The sequence below is a fragment of the Aotus nancymaae genome, unplaced genomic scaffold (assembly GCF_030222135.1).
Source record: "Aotus nancymaae isolate 86718 unplaced genomic scaffold, 86718_ANA_hifiasm-v0.15.2.pri h1tg000025l, whole genome shotgun sequence".
NCBI classification, from domain to species: domain Eukaryota; kingdom Metazoa; phylum Chordata; class Mammalia; order Primates; family Aotidae; genus Aotus; species Aotus nancymaae.
Genome location: NW_026988438.1, coordinates 21,334,009 through 21,342,254, shown reverse-complemented (window position 1 = coordinate 21,342,254; position 8,246 = coordinate 21,334,009). Strand labels below are relative to the sequence as shown.

Sequence of the window (8,246 nt, the reverse complement as noted above, 5' to 3'; positions counted from 1 at the left end):
GAGGCTTGTAGCATTTTGCCCCTGCCCTAGAGATTTGTGGAATTTTGAACTTGAGAGAGATGATTTAGGGTATTTGGTGGAAGAAATTTCTAAGCAGCGAAGCATTCAAAAGGTGACTTGGGTGCTGTTAAAAGCATTCCACTTTAAAAGGAAAACAGCATAAAAGTTAAGAAAATTAGCAGCTTGATAATGCAGTAGAAAACAAAATCCCTTTTTTTTTTGGAGGAGAAATTCAAACTGGCAGCAGAAATTTGCATAAGTAGAAAGGACCCTAATGTTACTCTCCAAGACCATGGGGAAAATATCTCTAGGCCATGTCAGAGACCTTCATGGAACCAGAGGCCCAGGAGGAAAAAGTGGTTTCTTGGGCTGGGCTCTAGGTCCCTGTGCTGTGTGCTGTCTAGGAACCTGGTGCCCTGTGTCACAGCCACTCCAGCCATGGCTGAAAGGGGCCAATGTACAGCTCTGTCTGTGGCTTCAGAAGGTGGAAGCCCCAAGCCTTGGCAGCTTCCATGTAGTGTTGAGCCTGCAGTGCACAGAAGTCAAAAATTGAGGTTTAAGAACCTCCACCTAGATTTCAGAAGATGTATGGAAACTCCTGAATGCCTGGACAAAAGTTTGCTGCAGGTCAGGGTCCTCATGGAGAACCTCAGCTAGGGCAGTGCAGAAGGGAAATGTGGGGTCGGAGACCTTACACAGAGTCCCTACTGGGGCACTGTCTAGGGGATGTGAGAAGAGGGCCACTGTCTTCCAGACCTCAGCATGGTGGATTCACTGGCAGCTTCCACCATGCACCTGGAAAAGCCACAGACACCCAATGCCAACCCATGAAGGCAACCAGCAGGGAGGCCACAGACACCCAATGCCAGCCCATGAAGGCAACCAGCAGGGAGCCTGTACCCTGCAAAACCACAGGGGCAGAGCTGCCCAAGACCATGAGAATCTACCTTTTGCATCAGTGTGACCTGGATGTGAGACCTGGTGTCAAAGGAGATCATTTTGGAGCTTTAAAATTTGGCTGTACCACTGGATTTTTTACTTTGGTGGGCCCTGTAACCCCTTTGTTTTGGCCTGTTTCTCCCATTTGGAATGGCTGTATTTGCCCAATGCCTGTGCTCCATTGTATCTAGGAAGTAACTAGCTTGCTTTCAGTTTTACAGGCTCCTAGGCAGAAGGGACTGGCTTTGTCTCAGATAAAGCTGTGGACAGCGGATTTTTGGGTTAATGCTGAAATGAGTTATTAAGGCTTTCGGGGGCTGTGGGGAACACATGATTGGGTTGAAATGTGAGGACATGAGATTTGGAGAGGCCGGGGTGGAATGATATGGTTTGACTGTGTCCCCACCCAAATCTCACTTGAATTGTATCTCCCAGAATTACCATGTGTTGTGGGAATTACCTACCAGGGGAAGGTAATTGAATCATGAGAGCCAGTCTTTCCCATGCTATTCTTGTGATAGTCAATAAGTCTCATGAGATCTGATGGGTTTACCAAGAGTTTATGCTTTTGCTTCTTATTTTCTCTTGCTGCCACCATGTAAGAAGTGTCTTTTTCCTCCTGCCATGATTCTGAGTCCTCCTCAGCCAGGTGGAACTATATATCCAATTGAACCTCTTTTTCTTCCCAGACTTGGGTATGTCTTTATCAGCAGTGTGAAAACAGTCTAATACACTAACCTGTAACAGTTTTAAACAAAATAGAAAAAAGAAAACCTAGCAGCAGGTTTTTAAATGAATTTCCATTATGTCAGAATCTGCTGTTTCAGGGTATTTTTCTAGTCTGTTAGAAATCTAATTTTCAGTTGTCATCACTACAACAGGAATTTGTTCCTAAGGTGAATAACTTGATTATTTCATGGGATTGAAAATAGAGAGCTTTCCTTACTTGTTTGGTTTCTTTGCTCCTTGAATATTTTTGCATATCCCTATCATCTATAGGCAGCTGTGGCAATGCACAGGGTGAAGAAGGGAGAAACCTAAACATGCATAAGTATTTGCTTCTGTCATTAAGTTGATGTGATAGCAGAGAGAGTATAGTTTTGTGATTGCAAGAATTTTTCCATTGTTTCTAATTATAAACCACTGAAAGTCTATGAAAAGAAAGCTCGACAAAGGTCACATTCTGCAACTGACACTCATTGAGTATGGATAAATCTGGCGGGAGTGAAAAAGAGAGATAAGCAACCAATTACTACTGTATTACCAAGGATATGAAATTGGCTCTAGTTAAGGTATAAAGCTGCTGTTAAAAATTTGTGCATATGTCAAAAATTTAAAGGAAATTTGTTGAGATAATGAACAAATGAAGTAAAGTAGAAAAAAGTTTGCTTCACTGAAGACCTTGAAAGTGGTATGTTTGACCCAATCAAATCAATGCTAGAGCAAATTACTTACACTTAAAAGCAAAGGGGAAATAAAAGAAATAAAAGGAAGAAAAGATCCTCTAAGAAATTGTCTTAACCTCTATTGCAGAATATTTCTAAAAACTTGTCCTTTACAAATAAAGAAAACAAAATGAACCTCCATTTCCCCATACCTACTGTCTTCTATTTCGTTTTCTATCTTTGGTGAAGGAGCATTTAAAAAAAGAAAAACTTTCTTATGTTGCAGACAAATCGATTTGTAAACTACAGTGAGAATAAATAACTAGAAAAATGAAATATAGTACGTTTAAAAGCTCCCATTTTTTATTAAACAGGTATTAAATTGCTCTGTTAAATAGCTCTAAAGATTTAGAAACCCTTCTACTCAGTTTCTCTACTTATGTAGACCAATAGCAAACTGTCATGGGCAACAGTGTGCAGAGTGTTGACTTAGGTAAAGTGTCATTGTGTTTTGAAGATTAGTACTAAAAAAAAAAAAAATGAGCAAGTCTTTTGTTTTGAATGACATATAACCCTTCTGTGTTCAACTCCTAAATAGTCAACTGGTCATTACAAACTTCTCTAACATAAGTCAGTAAGTATTTAATTTAACTGCAAGGGTAAATTTACATTTTATAAAAAGCCAACATTTTCAATAAAGCAAACTAACCATATCTGTAAGAGAGTGTCTATTTAGCAAACTTACTGATCATGATACAGAATGATAATCTAAAAAATGGTTGCTCTTCACAGAACTATAAAAAGCACCACAATGAATTTGTTAATTGACATTCTCTTACAGGTATGCTTGGTTTGATTTTTCTTAATATGTAGTCCATTAGAAACAGACAATTGGAGGATTTATCATCTCTCTTCTTCTCCCCTCCCTGCTCTACTCTCTATTGCTTGCCAAACTTTATCTAGTATCACATCTTTCAGACTTCAACTGCCACATTTACACCATGCCTTTGATAAAATACCAAAGCAGTTGAGAACACTCATAATATTTTCACTAGTACTTGACAGAAATAAATCTCTTTATTGTTCTTGAAAGACACTTATCAAAAAGATAAAGTGCAAATACTTTCAAAGCAATGTTAACTTACCTCTAATTCTGCAAAACTTATCTTCACACCAGAGGTGTTAAAACAGACAGAAACTCCATCACTTCAAAAAGAGCCAAATTAAAAATTTAGCTTTTGAGTTCAGAGCTTATAGTCTTCATACCCACCAGATTCACAGTGCTCAATAAAGTTTCATACTTTCATTTCTGATAAAGTTGTTTCAATAACGTGTGTTATCTTTTTACATCTTGAATGTATGATTTATTGTATTTAACTGGCTATGTAATGAGTTTTTTTATGAAGATTGATTAGTGTATCACTAGGCCAACATGTTTCATAAAACAGTGAAGAGTGAAAATATTAAAACCTGAATTGCCAGTTAAAACAGTTGAGCAGTGAATTGGTGAAGGAAACAGCTGCTGTATTTATTATAGTTTATGATAGTTTTGGATGACATCGTAAACATTTCATAAATATTATACATTCTCACCTTACTTCTTCTTGAAATATAATAAACAATGCTTCTTTTCAAATTATTATACCTTTGTGTGTTTAATGGGCCTTACTGGGAGTAGGACTGTTTTTAGCAGAAACTCATTAAATTGTAGACATTTCTGGAATTGTGAGTAATAGCAAAGAAAAACCCTGGAGCAGCTATACCCAGCAAGAAGGAAAAGTAGCGGAGAAAATTTGTAGCAATAAGATCTCAACCAGCCAGAAGTCAGTGGACACTGTAATCTTGGTGTCCTCAAGGAACAGTGTAGTTGAAATAGTCTGACATAGATCCAGAAAGTGACTTACCTATTTATTTTGTTTATTATCTGTTTCTCCCCACCAGGATGTAAAAATCTATGAAAACATGGGGTTTTGTTATTTTTAATTCATCACCAAATACCCAGTGTTTGGCACACAGTACTCATTCAATAAATATTTGTTGAATGAATGAATGAATGGATGCCTTGTCCTTTTGAATGAGTGTTTTGGGAGACATCCCTTCCACACCAGGAACTACTTATGAGGCTATTATGTAACACTGGGATTGAAGGGTGATTTGACTATGGGAGCTTAAACAGTCTCAGTGAACCAAAAATATGTTTTCAGTCAGTAGAGTTCACCAAAAAGGATGTAAGTAACCAATGGGCACATTTGACTGAACCTGTATCTGAAGGGGAACTTTCTAGCTAAAAAACACTCCAGATTTGTTGTTGTTGTTGTAGTTCTTTGTTTTGTTTTCGTAGGCAAAGCCACCCCTCACTTTACCAGGATGAAATGAATAATGAAAGCACATCGACATATTCTTAAGAGAACACAGGGACTGAGGCACAATTGTTTGCATGCGGCATGGGGTTATTTAGGGTCAAGATGGCTCTAGAACAAGCAGGCAGCATGGTGAGGATTTGGAGATGTAGAACAAGCACTTGAGGACAGTCATGCTGATATCAGGCAGGATCTGAAGTTTTCATATGGTTACACAGAGATTTTGGCAGTCTCATATTCTTTAGTGACAGCTATTTCTGATTAGAATTAGCAGCAAGTAATTCTGGAAGTGAAAAGTAAGTTAAAAATAATGTGGGCATCCACTGTATACCACTTGTTTGCCAGCAGTTTGACAAGAGTTCCTTAATTGTTCTCAACTTCATTAATTTTTGCCTTAAGTCTCTACCCACATCAAATCTTGATCAGTTATGGCATTGTGTTAGGGGTATAAGCTGATTGTTTAGACATGAGGTTCTTCAAGTTGAGATTTGGCCATCTTAACCTATCTTGTCATCTGCCCAACCTCTAATAGCAGAACAAGATGGTACAAAAAATCAAGCATAATCTAACAATCTGGTTTCTGAATTAGAAATATAGTGGAGTACATCAATGAATAAGATATATTTAGTATGGACAGGTTGGAATTAGGATAAAATTAACATAATTTTTAGTGATAGTTCAGATTTAAAATATGAACACCTATTTGGGTAGAAATATGAATGCCATAGCTTTATTATGAGCTTAGATTTTTTTTCTGCTTAATTATTTTATGTTTAATATTAAGTATACTAAATATGTAAAATTCTATATATCTCTATATAGACTCTGTATAAGCTAATCAATATCTCTATAAACTGACTTCAAACTGTTTTCAGAACACACACAGACACATGCAGAACCAATAAATACCAGCTCCTTCCAAAAAATTAAATTTTGTTAGTTTGATTGAGTCAAATTAAAATTTAATTCACACACTAACTTCCTAGTATTTAGTAGGGCATGCAATTACAAATCTTAATGCAAATTCATCCAGGATTATAGGTGAGGTAAAAAAAGAGCTACTTTAAAATAGTGTTTCCATTAAAAAATATTGACTGTCTTAATTTACTAAATTATTCAGTTACACATCAGAAATTAATTATAGTTTTTTCATGCAGGTCTATATTTAACTTTAGGTATTTTAGTATGTTTGTCCTTATTGTTTAAATTAATTTCTCATATTTTCTCTTTGTTTTTGTATAAGGAAGACACTCACTTTTTGCATAAAAGTCTTGTTCCCAATTATTTTGCAGGTATTTTCCATGAAGTCTAATCATTTTTGATATATTCTCTTAGGACTTTTTTTTGCAAACAGCCTTATTATGTATAAAACATAATAAATTTGACTTCTTTCTTTTTTTTGATGTAAAGAAAAGGGTGGACTTTATTCACAGGACACTGTGAGATATAAAATTCCACATAGAAATAAGAAACCCATTTAGAAGACAAACTTCATACAGTGTGTACAATTTGGAAACTGTTTAAGTTCAGCATAAAAAATGCTACAATAAGAAACCCCATTTAAAAAGAGTTCTTAGTAGAGAAGCAGTAATACAAACTTATACCAAACATAGTACACAACTTTAAGCCTCAGTTACATGATCTAAAAGTTAAAGGTCTCAAAAGTCCCATCCTGAACTTGGAAGGTACAGCCTTCAGAGGTAGTTTCTGGCACAACATTTTGATATTCCTCTTTCTCTACAGAGAAATACTTCTTAATTAAGCTTAATAAAGTCTTACACACAGACTCATTTTCATGGTTTTGTAGAGCTTCAATTTTTTCTAAGCCTCTACATCTTTACTCATACTAGCTTTCTCAGTTTCACCACATTTTTCAGCAGCCTGAAAGATATTTGAAATAGCATCCAGGATAACCAAAATCATCTTGGCATTTCTTGCAGTTAAGTGGTTCATCAGTGATTCTATTATGCCACATTGAACGAGGTACACAGTCTGTTCAATTGTTCTACCATTGGTACAGTTGGTTATGGCCCATACAGATTCCTTTTTTTTTTTACTTAAAATCTGTCTTAGAAAACTGATGAAGAATGGAACTAATTCATGATGCACAACTTGCTGTATCTGGTCCTGATGGCCAGCTGTGATATTTGACTGTTAGTTTTTGGGTTGATTAGCAGGCTGGGAAAGACAGTGAGTGCTTCTGCATCGATCACAACCTGAGTCTGTTTATCTTTACCAGTGGCAATATTCCCAATGGTTCTTAGTGCTGGAGTCACAATTAGCAATTTGGAAGCTCCTAGAGACTGCAAAAGTTGGGGCAAAACATGGCATGTTTTCACGACCATGTCAGTTCATTCATTTGGACCATCAGAAAGGTAGGAAATAGCTCAGCAGGTATCTGCTAATATTTCTGGATCGTCATGATACAGGGACCAAACTAAGGTAGGAAGAATTTGCTCAATAGAATCTAAAGGGGGTGCAAGTGTCCAGGTAAGATCATGTAAGTAACCACATACTAAAGATGACATATCAGGAACTGCAAGAAGAGCCAACAGTGGGTTAACAGCACCGTAATGGATAACCAAGTCTCAGAAAATGGAACCATCACCTGCGATGTTTCCTAGAGCCCATACAGCTTGTTCACTGATGTGAGCTTGGGGAGATACCAACAGAGAAATGAATGCTGGGATGGCACCTCTGCCTAACACAGCCTTGGTCTGTTCTGATGTCCCAGAAGTAATGTTAGTGAGTGCCCAAGCAGATTCAAACTGAATGGGACTACAATCAATTCTTCCAAAGAAATGTTGGAATCAACCAGCCTTGATTATGTTGTCTATGGGGAGCTGGTTTTCTCTAGAAGGTAGTTTCCTGGCAGCTTGAGTAGCTTGGAGCTGACATTCCATATAGTTATTTATGCCTTTGACAATGTCATCAACAGACCAATTTACAGTACACTGGATGTTGCAGTTCTCTTGCAGTGGAGAGGTAGCATCATCAGGAAATAGCTTACATTTCTCCTTCTTAGCTTTCCACAACTTCACATTGACGTCTATTCTGTGATGCCTCATTTCTGTACCATCTTTTTCCTTGTTCCTGAATCTGTTAAGTTGGGCGACTGGAGTATTAGCATTTTCATTGGTAGGCATGGATATGAGACAGGGAGAAAGTTCCACAGGGGGCCCAGGCTTTCATGGGAGGCAACACAGGCCTCAGCAGCTGTGGGGGGGCTGTACTCAATCATCCACCTCAATGCGACCCAAAGACCATGTCATATTTGATTTATATCTGATGCTAAATCACTTTTTTTTTGGCTCATGGTTTTTGAGTCGTGAACAAGTGATTTAGCCATGACTGAATGTGAGCCCCTGCCTAAGACTAAATCTTGCGAAAGCGAAGCCAACAGACAGGCCAGGGAGAGAGATTATTTGCTGTAGCTGAAGAGCAGTTGAAAGCCCGGTGGTATAATGATGAGTGCTTAATTAAGTTGGGGGCCTCTTCAACAGATCATGGTTAGAAAAGAATCTGAGCTTTCTCCCTTTTTTAGTTTCCTTCCAACAGTTCT

The 8,246-nt window shown here is 37.5% G+C and overlaps 1 pseudogene; it reads right to left on the bottom strand.

Annotated features, from left to right (window-relative positions):
- Positions 1 to 6,326: 6,326 nt before the first annotated feature.
- LOC105716303 (importin subunit alpha-1-like) lies at positions 6,327 to 7,830 on the bottom strand (annotated as a pseudogene).
- Between the last annotated feature and the right edge of the window lie 416 nt (positions 7,831 to 8,246).